Source organism: Trachypithecus francoisi, unplaced genomic scaffold (assembly GCF_009764315.1).
Source record: "Trachypithecus francoisi isolate TF-2019V2 unplaced genomic scaffold, Tfra_2.0 Contig01585, whole genome shotgun sequence".
NCBI classification, from domain to species: Eukaryota; Metazoa; Chordata; class Mammalia; order Primates; family Cercopithecidae; genus Trachypithecus; species Trachypithecus francoisi.
The window spans coordinates 718,694-744,253 of record NW_022681444.1 but is presented as its reverse complement, the minus strand read 5'-3'; the positions used below and the strand labels follow the sequence as shown (position 1 = coordinate 744,253).

At 41.5% G+C, this 25,560-nt stretch overlaps 1 protein-coding gene across 2 annotated transcripts in view; it reads left to right on the top strand.

The window, feature by feature from the left end:
* The first annotated feature begins 413 nt into the window (after window positions 1-413).
* The window catches only part of STRBP (spermatid perinuclear RNA binding protein), a 165,512-nt gene continuing 140,365 nt past the window's right edge, over window positions 414-25,560 (top strand). For both annotated transcript variants that reach the window (XM_033190522.1, XM_033190512.1), the window contains exon 1: window positions 414-594. The gene's annotated coding sequence lies outside the window, so the exon portion shown is untranslated. The remainder of the gene's footprint in view (window positions 595-25,560) is intronic.

Sequence of the window (25,560 nt, the reverse complement as noted above, 5' to 3'; positions counted from 1 at the left end):
CGCGGCTCGGCGCAGCTCCCAGGTTCGGAAGTTACGAAGTTTCCGTGCATTTCGCTAGCCTCCCAGCGCAGCTCGTCTCCGCTCCGCCGCAGTTACGCCGCTAGCGCAGCGGGACTCAGGTGCTGCAGCGGGCGGGGGCCTGGGGCCGGGAGGAAGGCGGGGACGCAGTTTACGTAACTGTCCGCTCGCAGGTGCATGCGGCCTCCGGCCGCGACTGCTCCCTGCGCGCTCCCAGGTGCGCAGTTGGCGCAGGCCGCGGCGCAGCACGGCGGCGGCGGGCGCTGGCCGGCGCTCTCAGGTGCGGCAGAGCGCGCGTGGAGGGGACGCGCGGCGAACGAGGGGGCGGGCTTTCCGTTCCCCAGCAGCCGCGGGGCCCGCCCCCTGGCCTGGCCAATGGGTGCGCTCGGCGGTGTCACGTGCTCACCGCCGCCGCTGCCGCCGCCGAAGCGGAGACCGGAGCCGCGAGCGCCACCAGGGCAGCAGCCGCCGCAGCCGCCGCCGCTGGGCAGAGGAGCCGGAGACGCGAGCGGGCGAGGTGGCGGCGGCGGCGGAGCGGGAGCGGGTACCGGGCGCGGGCAGAGCGCGGCGGCGCGGGTAGGCTCCGGCGGCGGGGCGGGCGCCTGCGCGACGGGCCGTCCCGGGCGGGCGGCGGTTAAGGCGGCGGTTGAGGCGGTTGGCGGAGCCGGCCCGGGCCCCGCATTGTTTGTTGTGCGTCCTTAGCAGCGGCGGCGGCGGCGGTGGCGGCCGAGAAGGAGAGCAGGGAGCTATCCCAGCCCCGCGGCTCCGGCATTGTGGCCGCCGCCGCCGCCGCTGCGGTGCGCCGGCCGCTTCGGGCAAGGGCAGCGGGCAGCCTTCCTCACCTTCGCGGGGACGGGGTCCCGGCCGAGCAGCGGAGGGCGTGGGCAGGGTGGGGGGACGCGGTGCCGGGAGGTCTTCCGGGACGGAGGGCGAGGGGCTCGGGGCAGGTGTTGGAGGACATTAGGGGCAGGAGCTGGGGAGAAGCTTCGGGGGGCAGGCGGAGGGTGTGGGCAGATTTGGGGGTAAATAGGGTGCAGAGGGATCCGGCCCAATAGAGGAGGAGAGCCTTCAGGCAGGTTTGGGGGCCCCCTGGGCCAGGCGAGTGCGAGATGGAGGACGTTCTGGCCGGTGGGGGGGCACTATATTGTGGGGTTCAAGAGGGAGTGAGGGGGCCTTTGGGGAGGGCTGGGAGGAGTGGGGTGGGAATGGAGGGAGAAGACTGGGGACTCGAGCAGAACTGGAAGGAGCACTGCGTGCCAGGAGCAGGAGTGGGGCCGGTATTAGGAAGGCCACTGGGACGCTCGTGAAGGGGAACGATGGAGGGAGGGGGTCGGGGCAGGGGGAAGTGAGGGCAGGCAGGGAGCGCCTGAAAGGGAGGGAGGGAAGCAGGGTGCATAGGCGTCTGGGGTGATAGGGAAATGAAGGGTAGGCCCAGGGGCTCCAGGAGACCTGCGAGGGGTGTGAGGGAGTGTGTGACCAGGAGTATAGGGGAGACTGCAGGGAGGCGGAAGGGGGTTGACATGTGAGGATAAAAAGGCAGGTATCTGGTGCTCAGGGAAGAGGAGTGTGGGGTGGAAGGGGGAAGTTGATTGGGGCAGAGACTTGAGTTTGAGGGCTTGCAGAGAGAGATGGGGACAGTAGGAGAAGGGTGATGGGGATGGAGAGCAGGAGGTGTGGGGCATTTAAAGGATTGCGGGAGAAGTGCGTGAAATGGAGGGTGTTTATGCAGGAAGTATGGAAGAAGGTGGGAGCAGCAAGAGAGGGAACTTTGAGGTAGGACGGAGGGTGAGGGGTTCTTGGCAAGTGTTGGAGGACATTAGGGTCAGGAGTTGGGGGAGAGGGACAGGTGTCTGGGGTGGCATGGAATGTGTGAGGTGGAGGGCAAAAGGGGGTGGGGAAAGGGAAGTGTTCTTGGAGTGGCAGGTAAAGTGTGGGGACAAATGGAATGAAAGATTTCTGAGGCAGGAAGTGTGGAGAGGCTGGGGAGGAGGGAGGTGGAGGGGAGTGTGTGAGAAGGAAATCAGTAGAGGGGGACAACGGGATACACTGGAGGGGAAGGTGGACAGGTCTGGAGTACAGTAGGTGGAGGGAGGGAAGCACAGGTTTGGCCCACTGAGTTTTGTGCTGTAGGGAGAAGGAAGGTAGACAGACTATTTTGGGGTAGAGAATGTAGAAGAATGCTTAATACCTATAGTGGAGTAAGAGAAAGGCAAGGTAGAGGTGTATGTGGACATGTCTGTAACTAGAAAGGCATAGGTGATGGATTGGAGTGGTGGTGGTGGAAGTAGGATGCCCAGGTTTAGGGCAGGAAATGACTTTAAGTTGGAGAGAGCTAGGAACACAGGTTGCTTGAAAGAGTATGGAAGATCCAAGGAATGGGAGTATGGGGAGAGATTCGAACACTTTGAGTTTCGAACACTTTGAGTTTCGAGAGATGAAAGGGGCCAAGATTTTTAGGTCACTGAAAGTATAAGGAAGGGCAGGCAGAGTGCAGAAGTTGGAAAAATAACTAAATGGAGAGGATTAAATTCCGTACTAAGAGAAACTGGAGATTGAGGGGTGGGGGGATCTGAATTCTGGAATGATATTAATGGAAAATGGAGGACATTAAACCCAGTGTCATATCTGAAAGTTTATACTCCTAGGGTCAGAGAGATCATTGAGCCTGCTTTTAATTCCAGAACCCAGTAAATGAGGAAGGGGTGAGGGGTAAGGGAGAGCTGAGTGCACATTCCCAAATTTGAAAGAGGTGTGTAGTGAGTATCATCCTAGCATATTGGTTTGACGAGTGGACAGAAGAGCCACACAGGGTCATGAGGAGTGCACCAAGAGTGGATGGAAATGGGATTGCAGCAGGTGCAGGGCAGATGTCTTTGTGAAACTGCAAGAGACCAGGCCCAGTAGCCAGTAGCATTTAAGGGCTATGTATAAGAGAGGGAGAAAGGGATACCTTGGTGCAGTGTCTCAGATATCCTGGTGCTTTCTGGGTAATGGGTCAGTATTCAGGCATGGGGTGATGTAATATCTGAGTCCCATGCTGTAGGCAGACAGAAGTAGTGTACACCAGCCTCCTAAAAGTGGCAGAATTGGAGCTTTCTGACTCTTTCAAGGTATGAATAACTGATCTGGATTGTTGACTAGTCCTCCCAAATAGTTCAGGTAAAATTTAGTTGGAGGCTTTTGGATTCTCTGGTATTTTGATTTGAGTTGGGAAGTGTAATGTTAGCTTTATTGAGGAGAGACACTTACGGGGTTGGGCGGACATATGGCTTTCATCTTGCCAAACACATGGGAAGTAACCTTTAGGGGTTTGAACACAGACACTTATTTCAGTGCAAGTCTCATTCACTGTTCTGTGGCTTGTGTTAGATTCTTAGGGATTTGAAAGGATTAAGCAAACTACTTTGAGACTGCTTCAGTAAGCAAGGTTTCCTAGAATCTTGGAAAACGACTTCCCTTTTGACAGTTGAAAATGAAGTCTTGTCAGATTTTGCTAAAAAATAAATTTCATCATGTTGCAGAAATAACTTCAATTATCACTCTGTGGGCTTCACGTAATGTGTAGTGTGGTACCTAGTATGATTTCAAATAAAAGGTTCGCTTTGGTAGCTTGGGAGCTTTCTGGGTTGATTAGTTTTCTTCTTTTGTCGATTTAGGAAGTATCTTAATGCAGCCATTGTATGTTTGAATAATAAGTTTGAGTGGAAGTGGTGGGAATCTTGCCTAAACATAATGAGGGCGGAGCAGAACACCAAATTTTAAGTAATCGGAATCTGTTAATAAAAATATTAAAAAATAAACTGGAAGCAAATGATTTGTAAAATCCAAATTTGAAGTGTGTCATGGCAGCAAAAGAATGCTCTGAAGGCGTTGCTGTGAGATTTTATTTTTGGAGGGAAAGATTTTAAAAGTGTAATGTCCCTTCGATTGAAACTCTTTGAGTATTTTGAGATTTGATGTATGTATACAGTATAATTATAGGGAGCATGTCTGACCTCATTTGCTTTTTGGCAGAGAATTTGAGCAGTAGGATATAAGATGAATAGAATGAGCTTTGAAAATTCTCTCTAACATAGCCATTGTTTCCTCCTTGTATTTTTTAAGTCCATTGTGTTCCTTTTATTGACTTGAGGTGCGCACTACTTTCTTGCTCAGAATACTCAGTTCTGGCATAGTGTTCTGATTATATGCATTGTTCTGTGAAGTTCTATGAATTGGTACAATTTGTAGGCACTTTAGATATCCTAAGTTTATGAACCAAGGAAAGCAGGTTATTTAGGCTTTGTAGGCTGAATAGTTGGGTTCTGGTTTTATTTTCGCTGGTGACTTGCTGGACAAGATATTTAATCCCTTCGTGCTGGTTAGAGCCAGAAACCTGACTCTATCCATCTCCTATGAGAATCAAGGTGGTTTATATAAAACAAATTTAAGTCTTTCGGGAAGACTAGAACTATGTAAATATGGGGATAGATGTTATTTAGTTCCTTTTTTCTCCCTTGTGGTTTTTAGACTGGTCAAATATTAGTACTTCATCATTTGCCATTAGGTGGATTAATTTGTGTGAAAGTTGAATAGAGATGAAACTTATGTGACTATCAGAGATGTCTGCAAATTGAAGTTTATTCATTCTTTGCTGTCTGCTTACCTTTCCAATTTCTCAGCTAAGTATTAGTGCTGGTTTGAATTCTTCAGCCTGAGCAGAAGCTTGTGAGAGACATTGGATTCTAGCTATAGCCCAAGATTGTTTCTAAGCAGGAGTTTCCAGAGACAGAGTACTTCTTTGGCTCAGTGAATTCAATTCTTTTTTTTTGCTTTTTTTTTTTGAGATGTAGTCTCGCTCTGTTGCCAGGCTGGAGTGCAGTGGCACAATCTCGGCTCACTGCAAGCTCCGCCTCCCGGGTTCAAGTGATTCTCCTGCCCCAGCCTCCCAAATAGCTGGGACTACAGGCGCCCGCCACCACGCCTGGCTAATTTTTTGTATTTTTAGTAGAGACGGGGTTTCACCATGTAGGCCAGGATGGTCTCGATCTCCTGACCTTGTGATCCGCCTGCCTTGGCATCCCAAAGTGCTGGGATTACAGGTGTGAGCCATTGCGCCCGGCCAAATTCAATTCTTATATCAGAAATAGTAAACATGGTACATTTTCCTATGTATTTTGCAGAAAATTGATTACTGACTGAGTGACTGGAACAGAAAAATAGTGACATCAAGCTGCTAGTGACATCAGGCTAGTGACATCTGCTAGTGACATCAAGCTTCCTTCTTCTGATTTACTGAATACTCCTTCCTTTTTCAAGTTTTAGTTATCAAATAATTACCCATCACTTGGTATTTCCATATGCGTTGACAGGTTTTGCTCTATCTGAGGGGGAATGATTTTTAAATGCTTTCTTAATGTTGTGTTTGGTTTACAAGTTGTAAAGAGCCTTCCAGGTGCTGGTCATGATTGACACAGCAAAAATGTAAATAGCAAATTGCTTTTTTTTTTTTTTTTTTTTAAGAGACAGAGTCTCGCTTTGTGGCCCAGGCTGGAGTGCAGTTGTGTGATCATAGCTCATTGTAACCTTGAACTCCAGAGCTCAGGTGATCCTCTCGCCTTAGAATCTCAGGTAGCTGGGGCTACAGGCATGTGCCACCACATCTGGCTATTTTTTTACTTTTAGTAGAGACCAGGTCTCAAGGGCTTGTTGTGTTGCCCAGGCTGATCTTGGACTCCTGGGCTCAAGCGATCCTCCTGCCTCAGCATAGGTTGCTTTATTACACATTAATTTGCCTTGAGCTTGGTAATACCCAGCTCCGATAGTGATCTTTCTTTGCTACGTGATCTACTCTAATAGTTTACTCTCTTAGGTAATATGCTTGGATGCTGTTACCCATTTTACTGCTTTTCTGTTTTTGTTTGTTTTGCATAGGTCCTTTTATGGGAGATTGGTTGTTTTTCAAAATTCGTTTAGCTACAGAAACTGTTTCTGACTAGTAATTCTAAGAGGCTGGTGGATCAAGTCTAATTTTAGAAAACTTTACTGAGAGATGTAAGTTTGATGTATGTATCAGTTAAAGTAGAAATAAAGTAAATAAGGCTAGATTAATGGTGATATAGATAATTAGGTGATTTGAGCCTGAAAGTTGTGTTAACCTTTAATATAGCTTTTAGTTCTTGCATTGAATAGTGAGGTGACCAAATGACCTGATTTGTAACTTTCATGTCTAATTTGAATTATTTCTTGTCCTAAGTGTCCATTAAGTGCATCCTATTTGAGAAGTATAGTGCCTGCCTCACAACAGACTCTCCACTTGTGCATGTGGCTGAATGAAGCAGTCCTAAATTTTATTTGGTATTCAAATTCTCTTCACTTCTGACATAACTAGCACTGTGTAAAACATCTGCTTTCTTTAGTTAACTTTAGCATAACTTGAAAGGGTACAGTTGATTACATCAATAATAAAATCACAGCCTTGCATTGTGTGACTTCATGGTTCATTTTCACTTGAAAAGTGAGAATTCTGCAGCAGGTTGTGTAATAAATTCTGAGGCATTTTTGGGTCATGGGTAAGATGTCGTTTCTTACCGCACCTGCAGAATTTCCTGTTCTTTGCGGTTTTCCAGGTGCCAGGATTTTCCACAATATCCTATTGGGCCGATCAGCATTTTGTTTATGATTTTAATTTGACCAATGTAGAGCTGTTGACATATAATGACTGGTAATTGTCCTAAAGGGCTCTGTCTAGATTTTTTTCTTACCATGCTTGTTTCAGTATGCCATTATTAAGCCTGTTTTGCCAGTTAATTCAGCAAGCATAAATTGACATTTAGGCTCAACAGCATGTTTTGTACCAGACCTAAGATTTCTTAGTATGCCTTGATAATACTGGTTTGAGTAAAAAATAGATTATTCTCTAGATATATTGGCCCTCAGTGTGAAAATGGAGTTTATAACTGGTTACTTATGTTTAGTCAGCCTAAATGGAAATCAGTACAGTTTAAGACAGCTAGGCAGTGACCTAATAAGCGGTTGGTTTGCAAAAGTTAAGATGGAGGCAGTTCATTTTTAAGATGTTTATAGTTCAAGTAAATCTGAAACTCATTAAACATTGCATATAATCATTGGCTTCTGTACAGCTTAGGCAACCTAAATTTTAACCTAATGAAGTTTTGGATACTGAATAACTCTTGAGTTAAATAAGTGTAACTCACAAAGCTAGTGAACTAGAGGGGAAAAGTGTTGCAGTTTTGATGGTTAAAAGCTGGAGAGAATAAAATCTCAAGCCTTTAGTGTGAATATTTTCAGTTGTTTTTGAAGTAAGCTGTGAATGAGCTTATAATGCCAGGGTTAGCATGGAAGGACAGATATCAAACATCGTGATGAGGCTTTTAAAAACACGGTATCTTAAAAATAAGTACTAATTGCGATTTTTTTAATCTGCCAGTTTCGTGGTAAATGTTGTAGAACTATACAAAATTGACTTTTGAAGTTGGTCAGCCTTATCGTTCCTTTATTTCTAGAGCTCTGAGTTGTATACCTGAACTTTGGTCCCTGTGATGGCTGTATAGTGTAGGTGAACAGTGGAATATTACATTTAGGGAAATGGAGGCACAAGGAGTTCACTTTAGAGCAGAGATTGGCAGACTATCAGATCACTCACAAGTTGCATATCAAGTTCATGTTAGTTTCTGAATTTGGCAAGGAAGATTGATGGCTGAGCAAATTTGAAATCTGCCTCTTTTAATCAAGCTGTTGAGTACAGGTCTTTTCATGGACTGAATGGGATAGTGCTTCGTCCTCCTAGGAAGCTCGGAGTCCCAGGATTATGGGGTAGTAATGAATCTGAGAAAACGTACTGGCACTGGGTGGAGTGTGGGGATGCCCACAGTGCCTGGTGTGCAACCTTAATTGCTGTATTAGAAGAATGTTTTTGTTACTAAAAGACTTAGCTGTGAGATCTGATCCTATTTACTAGTTGTAGATCTCTCTCCTTAAGTCTGAAATAGGAATAATACTCCTAACTTACAGAGTTGTATTGAAGATTAAATTTCCATATAGCCATCAATCAGCATCACCAATTATCAACATTTTGCTGCTCAGCCCTCACTCACAATTGGATTTTACTATTTTTTTTTGCTAGAGAATTTACAGCAAATCTTAGACATCATATACTTTGATCCATAAACACTTCAGTGTGTATTTCTGACTGATAAGAACCAAAAAAACCACATAACCACAACATTATTTTAACTCCCTAAATTAACAGTAATTCCTTATCTTCTACTCAGAAGGACGTGGATTTAAAACATAGCTCTTAGAAACCACTTACCAGCTTTGTGAGTTAAGCATATTATTTACTCTCTCAGAGCTTCTGGTTCCTTATCTGTAACATAAAGATAATACCTCATGAAGTTATTTTGTGCTTAGATGAAATAACATATAAAATGTTGAACACAGAGGTTTGTGGCAAGTGGTCCAGCCTCTCATCTGAGCCTCCTGTGACATGTGAATTAGAATTATGACCTTCTCTCCTCCCTTCTTTAGTATCACAAAGAGTAACAGTACTCTGGAATTATTGCCCACAAGCCTAGTGAAATTTCTCTTCATTGGGCTATTTGACTCTTGTAGTGAAATTCTATTAACAGCTGAAATGACGTCTCTGTCTCTTCTGCAACATCATTATTCCCCTGTCTACTGGCTCATTCCAGTTGGCACACACATACTATATTTCATCTATTTTTTTAAACAACCATTTCTTGACCACAGTGCCTTTTTTAGCTGCTACCCAATTTCTCTGCTCCCCTTTACAGCAAAACTTTTTGAAAGTTGTTTCGTCTATTCATCTTTAGTTCCCATGTTCTCTCCTGAAACCACTCGAGTGAAATTTTTAACCCCACCACTCTACTGAAACTGTAACTGTGAAAACTATGAAGTTTAATTCTTATTTGACCTATTAGCCGTGTTTGGCACAAATGGGTACCTCCTTTTGTGAAACACTTTCTGCTTTGGTTTCTAGGATACCAGACTACTTACTGGTTTTTCTACCTACTTGGCTTCATAGTTTCTTTTTTGGTTCTTCCTTATTACACCTACCTCTTAATATTGGACTGCCCCATGGGATCTCTGTTTTTTTTTTTTTTTTTGAGATAGAGTTTGACTCTTGTCGCCCAGGCTGGAGTGCAATGGCACGATCTCGGCTTACCGCAACCTCCGCCTCCCGGTTTCAAGCGATTCTCCTGCCTCAGCCTCCTGAGTATCTGGGATTACAGACATGCGCCACCACACCCAGCTAATTTTTTGTATTTTTTTTAGTAAAGACGGGGTTTCTCCATGTTTGCCAGGCTGGTCTCGAACTCTGGACCTCAGGTGATCCACCCGCGTCGGCCTCCCAAAGTGCTAGAATTACAGGTATGAGCCACCGTGTCCCGCCCCTCTGGTCGTTATTCTCATTTCCTTAGTGCTGTCACCCATTCTCATGGCTTTAAATGCATGTGATGATGATTCTCAAAGTTTCTTTTTTTTTTTTGAGTCGGAATTTCATTCTTGTTGCCCAGGCTGGAGTGCAATGGTGCAGTCTTGGCTCACTGAGCCTCCACCTTCTGGGTTCAAGTGATTCTCCTGCCTCAGCCTCCCAAGTAGCTGGGATTACAGGTACGCCACTACACCCAGCTAATTTTTTTTTTTTTTTTTTTTTGAGATGGAGTCTCGCCCTGTCGCCCAGGCTGGAATGCAGTGACCGGATCTCAGCTCACTGCAAGCTCCGCCTCCTGGGTTTACACCATTCTCCTGCCTCAGCCTCTGGAGTAGCTGGGACTACAGGCGCCCGCCACCACGCCTGGCTAGTTTTTTGTATTTTTTAGTAGAGGTGGGGTTTCACCGTGTTAGCCAGGATGGTCTCGATCTCCTGACCTCGTGATCCACCCGTCTCGGCCTCCCAAAGTGATAGGATTACAGGCTTGAGCCACCGCGCCCGGCCCAGCTAATTTTTTTGTAGTTTTTAGTAGAGACAGGGTTTCACCAGGCTGGTCTTGAACTCCTGACCTCAAGTGATCTACCTGCCTTGGCTTCCCAAAGTGCTAGAATTACAGGTGTGAGCCATTGCGACTGGCCAGCTCTCAAATTTTTATCTCTAGCCTGGAACTCCAGGCTTGTGTATGCTACTGCCTACCTGACATCTCCTCTTATATCTTTTATCCTTATTTCAAATTGAACTAACTTACCATGTCTCCTCTTCCCCTTGCCCCTTTTATAATCTTCCATATCTCAGTAAATAGCAGCTTCATCTTTCCATTTTCTCAGGTCAAAACATGGAGACATTCTTGACTCTTTCCTCACACATCACATCTGATCCCTTAGGAAATCTTACCAGCCCTGTTTAAAATATATCCAGAATCTGACCACTTCTCATCACTTGCACTGGCATAAGCCTACATTACCTTCTCCAAGTTTTTGCAGTAATCCCCCGCCTTGTTTTTTTGCCCTTTCCTCCTTATAGTCTATTCTTAATACAGTAACAAGAATGATCCTTTAAAAAAAAGTAAGTCAGATTTTGTCTTCTCTGGTCAAAACCCTCTAGTGATTGCCCATCTTGCTTAGAGTAAACACAAAGTCCTATCAAGTCCTTCTGTAATTGAATGCCTTCTTGGCTGTCTGATCTCATCTTCTCTTACTCTTCTTTTTGCTTACTCCATTCTAGCCACAATGGTCTTCTTACGAATTTTTTTTTTTTTTTTTTTTTGAGACAGAGTCTCGCTCTGTCACCCAGTCTGGAGTACAGTGGTGCGATCTCGGCTCACTGCAAGCTCCGCCTCCCGGGTTCATGCCATTCTCCTGCCTCAGCCTCCCGAGTAGCTGGGACTGCAGGCGCCCGCCACCACGCCCAGCTAATTTTTTTGTAGTTTTAGTAGAGATGGGGTTTCACTGTGTTAGCCAGGATGGTCTCGATCTCCTGACTTCGTGATTCGCCCACCTCGGCCTCCCAAAGGGCTGGGGTTACAGTCATGAACCACCCTGTCCGGCCTTCTTGTGGATTCTTTAACATTCCAGGCATATTTCTGTCTCAGGTCCTTTGCACTTGTTGTTTACCCTGTCCAGAATGCAGTTTTTCAGACATTTGCTTGGCTTCATCTTATCTCTCATTTTCAGTGAGGCCTTCTCTTACCACCCTATTAAAATGGCAGCTCCTCCATTTCTGGTTCTCCCTACCCAACCTTTCCCATCTTCTTTTTCTCCATGCCACTTTAAACCATTTCACTTATGATATATTTTGCTTATATTGTTTATTGCCTTTTTTTCCTCCATGAAAGCAAGGATTTTTGTTGGTTTTGTTTTCTGTAGATTTCAAGCACCTAGTAGAACAGTGCCTGGCATTTAGTAGGAACCTGAGTATTTGAATGAATTATTTTATTAATTGTAGTCTATTACTTGGAAAAGGTTTAATTTTTTAAAGTTTTAATTTCAGTTTTTCTTTGGAGTATTATGCACCTTGAAGTCATCTTTTTGCTGTATTTCTGTTTTTCTTCATGAGTATCCTTATTAGTTTATTCATCTTGAGTCCTTATTAAGCACTGTGCTAGTTGCCTTGGGATATACGAAGATATCAATATAATAATTATATACAATTTTATAAATAAATATAGAATATATAAATAAAATGCATAATAAAAATACATATCTTTTATATAATTTATATATTTAAAAAATTATTATTTTTTGAGACAGGGTCTTGTTCTGTTGCCCAGGCTGAAGTGCAGTGGTGTGATCACGGCTCACTGTAGCCTCAACCTCCTAGGCTCAACCAATCCTACCACCTCAGTCTGCTGAGTAGCTAGGACTACAGACATATGCCACCATGCCTGGCTAATTAAAAAAAAAAAATTATTTTGTAGAGATAAGTCTTGCTATGCTGCCCAGGTTGGTCTTGAACTGCTGGGCTCAAGCCATCCTCCTGCCTGGGTATCCCAAAGCCCTGGGATTACAGTCATGAGCCGCTGTGCCCAGCCAGAGATAAAGTATTCATAGACCCTGACCTTTATACTTTTATGAGCTTACAGTCTATTAGGGGAGTTGATAATATGATGCGTGTGTGTGTTTGTGTGTTTTAAAAAGGTAAGTACCCAAGAGAGAGTGGTCCGGAATTTAGAAGAACAAGAAATTATTTCTAGTGGAGGGGAATAATGACGGGACTTCAGTGAGGGTGTGTGTAGTGTATAGTATGAGCCACGGAAAACAAGTAGAACTGGATTATGAGAAAATGGAAAAGAGAATTCCATATGGAGGGAATAGCATTAGCAAAATAAGAGTGCTCAAGATTTGTATGGGAAATAACAAATGGTTCATGGGATATATGAAAGGAATTAGTGGAGTGTAAGTTTGGAGAGGAATGTTGGAGCTACTGATAGAAGGATTTGAATGCAGGAATCAGGAATTCAAGCCTTACTGTTTGAAAGCTCCAGTGATGAAGGACATTATTAGGACTATCTTTATGAGTTTGACAACTTTATGTGGAAAGACAGACTGAAATAAATATAACTGGTCCTCGAATAATGTTTCATTCAATGTCGTTTCATTATAATATTGATGAAAAAAAAAAAAAGATTCCTGGCCAGAGCCACTGTCTACATGGAGTTTTCACGTTCTCCCCATGTCTGTGTGGGTTTTCTCTGGGTACTCTTGTTTCCTCCATATCTGAAGGATGCTCAGTTTAGGTTAATTGGTCTGTCTAAGTGGTCCCAGGATGAGTGAGTGAGGGTGTGTGTGAGTGTGCGCTGTGACGGAATGGTGTTCTGTCTAGGATTGGTGCCCACCTTGTGCCCTGAGCTGATGGGATAGGCTCTGGCCACCTGCAGTCTTGAACTGGAATAATTAAGTAGTCATCTTGTTTTTTATTAACCTTTCTTACATGTATGTATAGCTCACATTTATTTCAGTGTTCAATATTAGAAGCATTTTGGTTTTTATTTAGAAGTTTGGTGATGTTTTTGTGACAAGAAGAACTTAACTGCTGTATATATCAATTAGCCTATGATAAATTGGTTTAATTATATGTTATTTCCCCTAATGTCACGGTTTCTAAGAACCTATCAAGTACATTAAGTGACAACTAACTGTACACTGATTAAAATGCTACTGTAATAATTTGGGGGAAAAAGCGATAAAGGTAGTGGAAATACGTATAGGTAGTGGAAGTAGGTATATATGTAATCTCAGCGTTTTGGGACACCAAGGCAGGAGGATCACTTGAGCTCAGGAGTTGGAGAACCTGGACAACATAGTGAGACCACATCTTTATAGAAAAAAAGTAGCTGGGTGTGGTGGTGCTTGCCTGTAGTCTCAGTTACTTGGGAGCCTGAGGTTGGAGGATTGCTTGAACCCAAGAGGTTGAAGCTGTAGTGAGCTGTGATCATGCCACTGCACTCCACTCTAGGCAACAGAGCAAGACAAGCAAAAAAAAAAAAAAAAAAAACAGAGCAAGACTGGCAAAAAAACAAACAGAAAACAGAAAGAAAGGATGTCTTGGAACTGTTGCAACTTGGTAACTACTGGATGTGAGGGCTGAGCAACAAGCCTGACAACTACAGGGTTTCAAGCCAGTTGATAGGCTGGGGTTCCCTCGATATAAGCAGGAACCTAAGAGAAATGAGATCAGGAGGAAAATTTCGTTTAGTTTTGGTATAATGTTTGCAGGTGTGATGATTGTATACAGGTGATGACGATTCTGATAAAAAAGTTAGTGATCTCTTTAGAAAGGATGTGCATCTGTTGCTTTCGTGCCTTCATTTTGATATAGCTAACTCCCAGAAAGAGAAGTAAGACTCAATTGCTGAATCTATTGCTGGCATCAGAATCTAGATAATTGATTTGGAAAACTTTGACACAGCACCTGAATTTTTCTTTTCATCTGTAAGTAGCTCAACTTACACTAAGTGTGCTAGATAAGTTGCTCTGGTTGTAAAAACACTTCATGTATTCTCAGAAGCTTGATACAACTTACATCCTTTGAACTCTCCTTTACTGCTGTGTCATTGGCTATGGATATCTAAGCAGTGCCTTTCTTACCTCTTTGAAGAAAACACAGGAGCAGATGAGTGTTCCCAACTAGTAACCTTGATCACCTTGAGATCAAGGCAGTGTTTATTTGAATTAAAAGGTTTGCATGATCTTGCCATACCATACTCCTGTTTTTCCCCTTAGGACTTAGAGCCACATTGGAAGAGGACAAGGCTTAACCTAATTAATGGTAGTTAAGGTGTTAGTTGCCAAAACATTTCTTTAACAGCCTACATTTAACAAAATACTGGAAGATATCAGAGGATGTAGCTTTCTGTGCCAGCCAGATTAAAGAACAGTGTAAGTTTCTTTTAGATTTTTTAGCACTTTCACAGCCTTGTAGCAGGAGGTGTTTGTAACCCAAAGATTATTTATAGGCAAAAAAATTATTTGCAAAATAATGATAATTGTGTACACTTTTTATTTATAGGCTAATGATGTATGATATTTACATTTTTATATTTAATGCATTTTTTAATAGTTGAAAAAAAGACATGAGTTTGTTAAAAACTTGCAGTTTACCAGCTACGTTTGGAAGGGTGACCTTGAGCTTACCACATTAATCTCTTTATTGTCTTTTTTCTTTGCCCTTAGATAATATTGTCAGTGAACGTTATTTTGACACTGTCATTGTGGAGCCTTTTGTTTTCCATTAAACAGGAGTCAGTAGGACCCAACTGTCCTGAAATGAGAAAATTTTCCTATTTAGTATAATTTATATTTTTCACCTCACTGGAGGTGTGATGGCTTTTAGTTTGTCAGATTTGGAGTATATTGTAAATTTTTTAAAAATCTGGGCAATTTTATTTCACATAATTCGTTTGCTAAGAATATAAAGTCTTACCCTTGTGAGAAACCTGTGAGATCGTTTTAGTCCTGCTTTGTTGCAGAGAGGTTAAAGCACTAGTTGAAAATCACACTTCCAACTAGTGGCAGAGTTGGGCCAAGAGATATATTTCTTTTTTTTTTTGAGATGGAGTCTCGCTCTGTCGCCCAGGCTGGAGTGCAGTGGTGCGATCTGGGCTCACTGCAAGCTCCACCTCCCGGGTTCACGCCATTCTGCCTCAGCCTCCCAAGTAGCTGGGACTACAGGTATCCACCACCACGCCCGGCTAAGTTTTTGTATTTTTAGTAGAGATGGAGTTTCACCATGTTAGCCAGGGTGATCTCAATCTCCTGATCGGCAAGAGGTAGATTTCTTGACCTTCAGTCTTGGGCTCCTTTAACCATGTCAGGCTGCTGTTTAGAAATGTGTACCAGGAAATCTTAAATAAACGTAGCTGAGTTGGTCACTAACCTGCTTAGTTGGTTGGTCATTGGATGTTATTACTAACACCTAATAGTGTTCAATAGGAATAATTAAGATTTTTTTCCCCCTCGTTCCTTCTGAAAACATTTTTTAAAAAGGCTAACTGTTTTAAACTGAACGATTCAGTGGCATTTCATTCACAATGTTGAGCAACCACCACTTTATGTAGTTCCAGAACATTTTCATCACTTCAAAAGAAAACCCCTTACCCATTATGCAGTTTGAAAAGTTTTTAAGCAATTAGAATAAAAATCTTTGCTGTGACAAGTAAGATCGACTAGGGCAAGTTTGTATTACAGCTCACTCCTAGTGCTTTGTTGCCCACTTCTGATTTGCCAGTGAGAAACAGAGACTCCTCCTTATGCTATTTAATAGTGATATATTACAAACAGCAATGTCAAAAAAGAATGTGTTAGGCACATAATGAATAATAATGCTGATAGCAGACATGCGTTATGCATATTATTGTTTTTTTTTTTTTTCTTTTTGAGACGGAGTCTCGCTCTGTCGCCTGGGCTGGAGTGCAGTGGCCGGATCTCAGCTCACTGCAAGCTCCGCCTCCCGGGTTCATGCCATTCTCCTGCCTCAGCCTCCCGAGTAGCTGGGACTACAGGCGCCCGCCACCTCGCCCGGCTAATTTTTTGTATTTTTAGTAGAGACGGGGTTTCACCATGTTAGCCAGGATGGTCTCGATCTCCTGACCTCGTGATCCGCCCGTCTCGGCCTCCCAAAGTGCTGGGATTACAGGCTTGAGCCACCGCGCCCGGCGCATATTATTGTTAATTTCACACTAGCCTTTCAAAGTGGTTACTATATTTCTGATGAGAAAATGAAGGCTTGTTCACTAATTCTAGAATCACTTAGCTGATAAGTGGCCAATGTGGGATTCAAATCCGTATCTATTTGGCTAGAAAAGTTGGGTGTTCTTGTCACTAAATTTGGGAATGAGCAGGCAAAAAGAAACACATGGAAGGAATCATCTTGTTTGAGGGATTCAGTGCTCTCTTAGCAGTACGGTGTGTAAGGGAAGGGGATTTGAGTTTGTTAGTCCTGTTGGTGTTTGTGTATTAGTTGCCACTTTCTCCTGACCCACTGTGATCTATCTGTATGCAAAGGAGGAAAAACAAAATAGGAAATAATCTTTGGAACTCTTTATAGACATTATCATAAACAATTAGAAGAAATTGCAATGTAGCTTCTGAAATTTGTTCTTAGAAATTATCTATTTCTTTTTTTTTGTTGTTTTTTTGAAATGGAATCTCACTCTGTCACCCAAGCTGGAGTGCTGGAGTGCAGTGGCACGATCTCGTCTCGTTGCAAGCTCAGCCTCCTGGGTTCATGCCATTCTTCTGCCTCAGCCTCCCAAGTAGCTGGGACTACAGGCGCCCGCCACTATGCCTGGCTGATTTTTTTGTGTTTTTTAGTAGAGACGGGGTTTCACTGTGTTAGCCAGGATGGTCTCGATTCCCTGACCTCGTGTCCACCCACCTTGGCCTCCCAGGGTGCCGGGATTACAGGCGTGAGCCACTGTGCCCGGCCTTTTTCTTCTCTTGTAATGAGTCTTTATATGATTTTATTTTAAAGTCGTAAATTGATGTGCTTGAGTGGTTAATGACTAGTCTTAGCAGTATTGGGACTTGATTGATTTCCCATTTTAAGATCCTTTTAAAAAATCGTGATTCAATTCCAATGAAGCATAACTCAAGTTGTGTGTATTGAAGACTTTTGTAATTACATTTTTGCCCCTATTAAAACACTTTATTTTAGCTTTTTTAAAGTTTGAAAGAAATTTTGGTAGACCAGTTGTCAGTCATTCCTTTGAATGCCCCTGGTAGGTCACCTCATAAACCTTGTCATTTTTCTACTGTGTTTTGGCCTGAATCATGTTACTTCCCTTCGGTAATAGGCCCTGGGGTAATATGTTCCAGTATGCTGGCTTTGGGTAAAAAGGATGGTATCATGTAAAATACAGCTCCCTGGCTACTTTGAACAAAGAGATTTTTTTAAGGTTACGTGAGCATGACAAGAATATAAGGTATAGCAATAGCGGCCATCTACAAATGTCTTGAATGTGTGTATTGAAAGTTATCCAAAGAAGTACAGATTTTTGACAGTGACCTTGTGACTTTTGCGAATATCTAAATACTAGGTACTTCCATAAATGGATTTTAAGCTTTTAAAAACTTAATGTTTTATAATGCCCTTGTAACTTGGCTCAAATATTACACATTGCTTTTCTGTTTTGACCTAGTGGTGACATTTCATTCTCTCTGGAACCAGCAGAAATGTGCCGTAAAGAGTACAGGCTTTGGAGTTGGTCAGATTTGTTTTCAAGTCTTTGTCACTTACTAGCTATAAGACCTTTCCTCTTTTATAATGAATATCTTATGTCACAACTCTGTGGAGTTAGAGGTGATGTCTCTAAAGGGCTCAGCATAGTATCTAGCACATAGTGAATTGTGTTCAAATGGTCGGTACTATAGGAAGAAGTGTAAATTTTGATAGCCTAGCCAACATCATTGCAAATATAGTAAAACCTCATCTGTATACTGTCCTGCAGTCAGCACATTTCTTCTTGGATTTGTGTTTTGTTTGTGTGTTGAAGTGCCATGTGTCAGTTTCCACCATTTCCTGCAACTTTTCCTTTTTCTCAGAAATGCTTGGCAAAAACCTTCATTGGTTATTGTATAATTTAGCTAAAAAAAAAAAAAAAATGATGGGGCTATGCAAGCTAATGATGAGGCATTTGCTCCCTCATAGCCATCCTTTTCAGTTAGGTATTCCTGTGTAGTGTGCTAACAGATGCTTACCACCCTTAGAGATGTCAGATGGCCGAATGCCTAAGCTTATGTCAAAGAAGGGAGCTTTTGTTATCTGGAATGAAAAGTATACAATGCTACTAAATGCTTATAGTGTATTTCATGATGATTGTTAATGTTAAAGCATGAAAAGTCGTATCTTAGCCTAACAGTTTTACTCATTACTTCCCCATTATTTGCATTGTTTCTCTTGTTCTGTTTAGAAAGACATACAAAAGGCCTTTTACACTATTAACTGTATGGTTGCGGTTGTGATGAATTGCAATCTAAGAATATTAGCTATGGAGGGGACTTTGGAGGTCAGCTATACTAACCCTCTTATCTTGTACATGAAAAAGCTGGCTGAGAGAAGTTGTGACTCACTCAAGGACATAGAAAGTAAGTGACAGGTTTGATTTCCAATCCAGTATTATGAAGGTTACCTGGTAAAGTGGAGAGAGCACTGGACTTTGGAGTCACATAGGCCTGATTTTGAGTCCTCATTCCACCATTTATTAACTGTGTGACCTTTGGCAAGTAAATCTGAGTCAGTTTCCTGCTCCGTGTTACTTTGCGGGGTCTTGAGGTTTATGGGATAATGTAAGTAAAGCACAGAGCCTGGCATTTGCGATGGGCTCAGTAAGTGCTGTCTGTTCTCTTGTACTATTTTTCTTTGAGAGAGAGAGAGAGAGAGAGAGAAAGAGAGAGAGAAAGAGAACAAAAAAAGAAACAGAGACAGACAAAGAGGGTCTCTCTCTCCATTGCCCAGGCTGGAGTGCAGTGGTATGATCATGGCTCATTGCTGCCTCGAACTCCTAGAGTTCAAGTGGTCTGCCTGCCTCAGCCTCACAAGTAGCTAGGATTACAGGATTACCAGACCTGGCTAATAAAAAAAAATTTTTTTTTTTTTTTTATAGAAATGGGGTCTCGTTATGTCACCCTGGTCTTGAACTCCTGGCTACAAGCCATCCTCCTGCTTCAGTCTCTCCAAGTGTTGGGATTATAAGTGTGAGCCACTGTAGCCAGCCCTGCTTTCCTTTAAAACAGATCATATAGCTAAGTGATTACTCGTATGAAATGGGAATTAAAGAGAATGGTTGATGTTTTTGCCAAAACCTTTCGCTGAAAATCTTGTTCATTGGGGGATTGCTCACTGCAAAATGAGTGCAAAACATTTGTCAAGAGCTTAGTGACCACTGCTCCAAGTTGTACAGTGTTGACATGGTTAATTCCTGAAAAATGTCTGCATTTCCCTAGTGAAATGGATAGAAAACCTAGCATTGGGAACACCAAATCAACCTTACATAGAGTTAGGTCAGCAGTTCTCAAAAAAAATTTTTTTTTTTTTAACTCTAGACCCTTTTACAATCTTAAACATTGTTGAGGACCCCAGCGATCTCTTGTTTATGTGAGTTGTGTCTGTTGGTATTTATCAGAAATTATATCTGATAAACATTTAAATATTTTAAAATGCTAATAAACTATTATATGTTAACACAAGTGATGTATTTTTAGTGAAAAGTATCTTTTCCAAGACAGAAGAAAACTAGTGAGAAGACTAGCATTGTTTCACATTTTCGTAATTCTCACTAATGCCTAGCTTACTAGAAGACAACTGAATTCGGATAGCTGCTTCTGCATTGTCTGTTTTAATATGTTCTCGATGAAGTATATGAAGAAGAAAATCTGCCTTCACACAGATATGTAGCTGGAAAAGGGAGAAATATTTTAATAGCTTTTTCAGATAATTTTGGATGTTCTTCTTTGATACTACACCAAAACTTGACAAATGATAGTATCTTGATAGAATCTGAAACCAGATCAGTGAACATTTTGTGTCCTGTTACATTAAAATCCACTGGTCTTTGCATTTTGATTGGATCTTTTATCTATACATGGTTTTATAACATTATGCATTGGCTATTGGAAAATATTTATTCATTGAATTATGTTGGTCTTCCAAATGTGACCTATTTCATTATGTTCCATCTTCAACGTTATGTAGCCTCTGGGAAACTCTGTACTCTGGAAAGAATGAGAGTGGAAAAGGAACATAATGCCTTCATACTACTTGGAAAATAGCTTTGGCCTTGCAGACCCCTGAAAGGGTCTTGAGGACCTCCAGGGGTTCCTAAACCACACTTGGAGAACTGCAAAGTTAGAAAAATTGGTAAATTAAAAGGAGTGACTCAATTGCTTTATTTTTTTAATTAAAAATAATTTAAAAACAGGTTTAAAAAAATAATTTTTATTTTGAGACAGGGTCTTGCTGTGCCACCCAGGCTGAAGTGCAGTGGTGCAATGATACCTCACTATAGCCCTGAACTCCTGGGCTCAAGTGATCCTCCCACTCCACCCTCCTCGGTGGCTGGGACTACAGGCATATACTGTCATGCCCAGCTAACTTTTTAATTTTTTGTACAGATGGAGTCTTGCTGTGTTGCCCTGGCTGGTCTGAAGCTCCTGGCTTCAAGTGATCCTCTTGCCTCAGCCTTCCAAAGCGTATTTTTATTTTTTTGAGACAGGGTCTCACACTGTTGCCCAGGCTGGGGTGCAGTGGCATGATCACAGCTCACTGCAGTCTTGACCTCCTGGGCTCAAGTGATCCTCCCACCTCAGCCTCCCGAGTAGCTGGGACTACAGGTGCACACCACCTTGCGTGGCTAATTAAAACATTTTTGTGTGTGTGGAAATGGGGTCTCACTGTGACCTGCAGTCTCCAACTCCTGAGCTTAAGTGATCCTCCTGTCTCAGCCTCCCAAGGTGTTGGGATTACAGGTGAGAGCCACGTGGCTCGGCCTGCAGCCTTAATAATAGATAATCTGGAAATGACTATGAAATGGATTGCTATATAAGCCTTAGTCTTAGAAACCGTCTTATTCCTTGAGGTAAAGAGCTGCCTAATTTTGAAATGCAGTGAATTGGTCATGAAATATTTGAGTGTTTTTTGTAGACAAAGCAGTGTATTAGGTACTGCTAAAGATATGAATTATGAAAAAAAGATTCCTTCTTTTTAGTAGTTTATAGTCTAGCTGAAGGGGTAAGACATATAACCTTGTAAAATATGACTAATGCAAGTTCTACATAACAGGGTGACATACAAGGAGAGAGGAAGCCATGCTTTATTATGGGGAAGTACAGTGCTCATTCAGGTAATCATTACATCAGGTTATACTGGAGAATTAATACTGAATAATTATGTTAGGCTTACAAAATTACGTTGCAATTTATATTTTTATTCTCACATTGTTACCCTATTTTTATAGGTTTATGTAGTTTCCAGTATTTTTACAGGTTTTTATTTGCCTTAAAAAAATAATTAGGCTGGGTGCGGTGGCTCATGCCTGTAATCCCACCGCTTTGGGAGGCCGGGGTGGGCGGAACACAAGGTCAGGAGTTCAAGACTAGCCTGGCCAACATGGTAAAACACCGTCTCTACTAAAAATTAAGAAAAAACAAAAACCAAAACCAAAAAACTGGGCATGGTGGCATGTGCCTGTAATCCCAGCTGCTCGGGAGCCTGAGGCAGGAGAATTGTTTGAACCCAGGAGGCAGAGGTTGCAGTGAGCCGAGATCGCGCCATTGCACTCTAGCCTAGGCAACAGGGTAAGACGCCATCTCAAAAAAAAAAAAAAAAAAAAAATTCAACACGATAGTGGTAGGACAAGTATGTTATTGCTATTTGATAGATGAGAAAAGACTGAGTTAAATATGCCAAGATCATAGAGATATGAGTATTATGTTATTTGCATTTATGTATCTCATTAGAATGGAATAGGAATACTCAGATACCTTGCTTTGGGAAAAAATATATACATATACAGAGTAAAGATCTACACTCAAGACTTCATAGAAATGTTTTAATGCTTCCTAAAGCACCTTGTATATACCTTGTGCTTAGTTGTTCCTTTACTGAATTATTATAACGATTTAAAAAAAATTACAAAGTACCTAGCAATAGAAGGCACTCATGGCAACTATTATTATTGTTGTTTTTTCAACTTTTTCAACTCAGCTCTAATGTTACTTAAGACATCCAAATTCTGCATCCATGTATGTTAGATATATTTTATTTACTTATGACATCTAAATTGTCCATCCGTGTAGAGATTCTGATTTCTCCATTTGGTGAATACAGTAATTCTGGCCTGTATTTATGGGGCACTTATTACTCTGTTCAGATACTGTGATACACATTTTACACACATTTTATCTTTAGATCCTCACAGCAGTTTCACTGTGAGGTGAGTAATGGTGTTTCCATTTTATAAATGAGAAAACGGGCCTGGACTCATCAGTTGCCCAAGGTGCTTACTAGTTAAAAGTACAGCTGGAAGGCTGGGCGCGGTGGCTTATACCTGTAGTCCCAGCACTTTGGGAGGCTGAGGTGGGTGGATCACCTGAGGTCAGGAGTTCGAGACCAGCCTGGCCAACATGATAAAACCCCATCTCGACTAAAAGTACAAAAAATTAGCCAGACGTGGTGGCGTGTGCCTGTAATCCGAGCTACTCAGGAGGCTGAGGCAGGAGAATCGTTTGATCGCGGGAGGTGGAGGTTGCAGTTAGCCGAGATTGTGTCACCGCACTCCAGCCTGGGTGACGAGCAAAACTCTGTCCTCCCACCAACCTCCCCGAAGAAAAGTGCAGCTGGGATTTGAATCCACTTCTCTGTCTTCTGTTACCTTTCCATGTGGGCAGTAAATTGAAAAAAACATTTTTGGATTGTAGAGGAGTTTTTGCTGTTTTTCAAAGGACAGCTTTTTGAGGGGCGTGTTGGGTAGTGGCTATTCTCCCCTTTTATAATAAGTTCATTGATTGGTATTGAGACTTCAAAACTGTTTTTATTTTTAATTATTGATGTTATTTAATTAATTGCCTGATGAAATTTTGGTAAAATAGTAATGAATTAACATTTTCCAAATCTCGATTTCCAAGTTCAAGGGGATATTTTACTATATTGGTGAGAAATAGTTTGTAGGTTTTTACAGGTTGTTTTAGACCAAGATTTGACTTACCTTTACTGTTTAATAACATTACTACTTGATTGAATAAGATGGTTATAGTCACTTTTGAAACAGTATTTTGGCTTACAAAGCTTTTTTGAGGGGAAAAAAATTTATTTGTATTGGCAGTCAGCCAATATTTTATAAGCTACAATTTTCCTTTGAATAGCTGGTGGTTTGTAGCTCCATAATTTGTGGTTCTTCTGAACTTGTAAAAAGATTACACATATTTAAAAGTGGCCTTATCACTTTAATGTACACAACTGTCAAATTCTGTTATGTTATATAGTATTGTTGTTTTACTTAATTTTCCTGGGCCGAGAATCTAAGTTAATAATTTATACAGTGTAATTGGAATCTCATCCCCCAACCCCCGATGAAACTCCAAACCTAAAAACCAAAAACTGCATTAGTAATGTAACAGGCACTGTTAAAGGCAAAGGAAATGTGAGCCGACTGTACGTCAGTCTGCCAAAATCCTTGCAGTATTCATGCTATTCCATTATTTAGCCACTGCTGCCCGGATGTGTTGAATTATGTGGTATGTGGGTTTGTTTGGGTGTATATGGTGTTCTTGTATGACATTTAGTTTTAAATTAAGGTTTTTGTGATGCTGTCAATGTTGCCTTTTCACATGCAGTTGGAAAAGAATACTTCATTCGAAATGTTTCATGTTCTGTACCTTGTTCTCATGGTTTGTGGGTAGTTAAATTTGTGAAAGTCACAAGGTTATTTTAAATCTTTCCTTTTGATTTTAGGTTAAATCTAAAATGGAATATGGTGGCCTTTTTGAATCAGAGATTTTGGAAAGCCAGATTAATAGTTCCATTTTTGTACTCATAGAAGTTTCACAGATAAAAGTGAACCTACCATTCAATTTCAGACTCAAACTCCATTGCCAAGTAGGAACATTATTTAAAAATAAACCATAATGTACTATTGTCTTTCTTGGGCTAAATCCTTTTGTTTCTGGAAGCTGAGTGAGGTTTGGGTTAAAGTTTCCATTTATTAGTGGAATAATTTTTGTGGCTAAGATTTTAGTGAATTGTTAACAGCCAGATCTTTAACAACTGTTAATTGTCTTATTAACATGTTTGTAAAGGTTGCTTTTAGAAAGACTCTGTAGCTTTGGAGGATACTGATTCTCACTCTTGATTGAACATTAGAATTACCTGAGAATTAAAAGAAATACAGATGCTTGGATTTCACCTTGAAGGATTCTAATTTAATTGGTTTGGGATGCTACCTAAGCATCTGGAGTTTTAGAGGTAATTCCAGCGTGCATGTGAGGCTTAGAACTCCTGCTCTGGGAAATTTGTTAGCTCACTCAAGGGGAAATAATTTGATTTTAGAGAATATATCTTTACCTTTGGAGTTTATAAAACTTTTTTTTTTTTGAGGTAGTTGTAGATTCACATGCTATTGTAGAAAATAACATACTGAGTAATCCATCTCTATAATTTTACCATTTCAAGAATTTTATGTAAATGAAATAATACAGTATGTAAACTTTTCAGCTTGGCTTTTTCACTCAGGCTCATTCCTTTGAGATCCATCCAAGTTGTTGCATGTATCAATAGTTTGTTCCTTTTTATAGCTAAGTAGTATTCCATAGTAGGTAGGGAAGTATCACAGTTTAGTCATTCACCTGTTGAAGGACATTTGGATTGTTTCCATATTGGCTATTACTAATAAAGCTGCTGTGAACATTTGTGGACGGGCTTCTGAATGGTCATAATTTTCCATTTCTTTGGGATAAATGCCCAAGAGTACACTTGCTGGGTTATGTGATAAATGTATTTTTAGTTTTCTCAGATACTGCTGTAGTTTTTCTGAGTGGCTGTATCATTTTACATTCCCACCAACAGTGTATGTGTGATCCAGTTTCTCTACATCTTCGCCAGTGTTTGACATCATTACTATTTTTTGAGAAAAATTAGTAGACTTCATTAGAGCAGTTTTAGGTTTACAGAAAGTTGGGCAGATTATTCAGAGAGTTCCCATACACCTTCTTCCCTCATGACTTTCCCCTTTTATTAACATCTGTTACCATGGTAAATTTGTGAAAATTGTTGAACAATAATGCAGTATTAATCCATTATTGTTAACTAGTCTATAGCTTATATTAGGACTCTGTAACTTGTACAGGTCTGTGCATTTTGACAACAAATGTATAATGACATGTGTCCACCCTTACAGTATCATACAGAATAATTTTACTGCCCTAAAATTCTGTTCTCTACCTGTTCAGCCGCCTGTACCCCCAGTTCATGGCAACCACTGATCCTTTTACTGTTAACATAGTTTTGCCTTTTCCAGAATGTCATATGGTTGAAAGAATATAGTATCTGGCCTTTTCAGACTGGCTTCTTTTGCTAGGCAATATGCATTTAAGGTT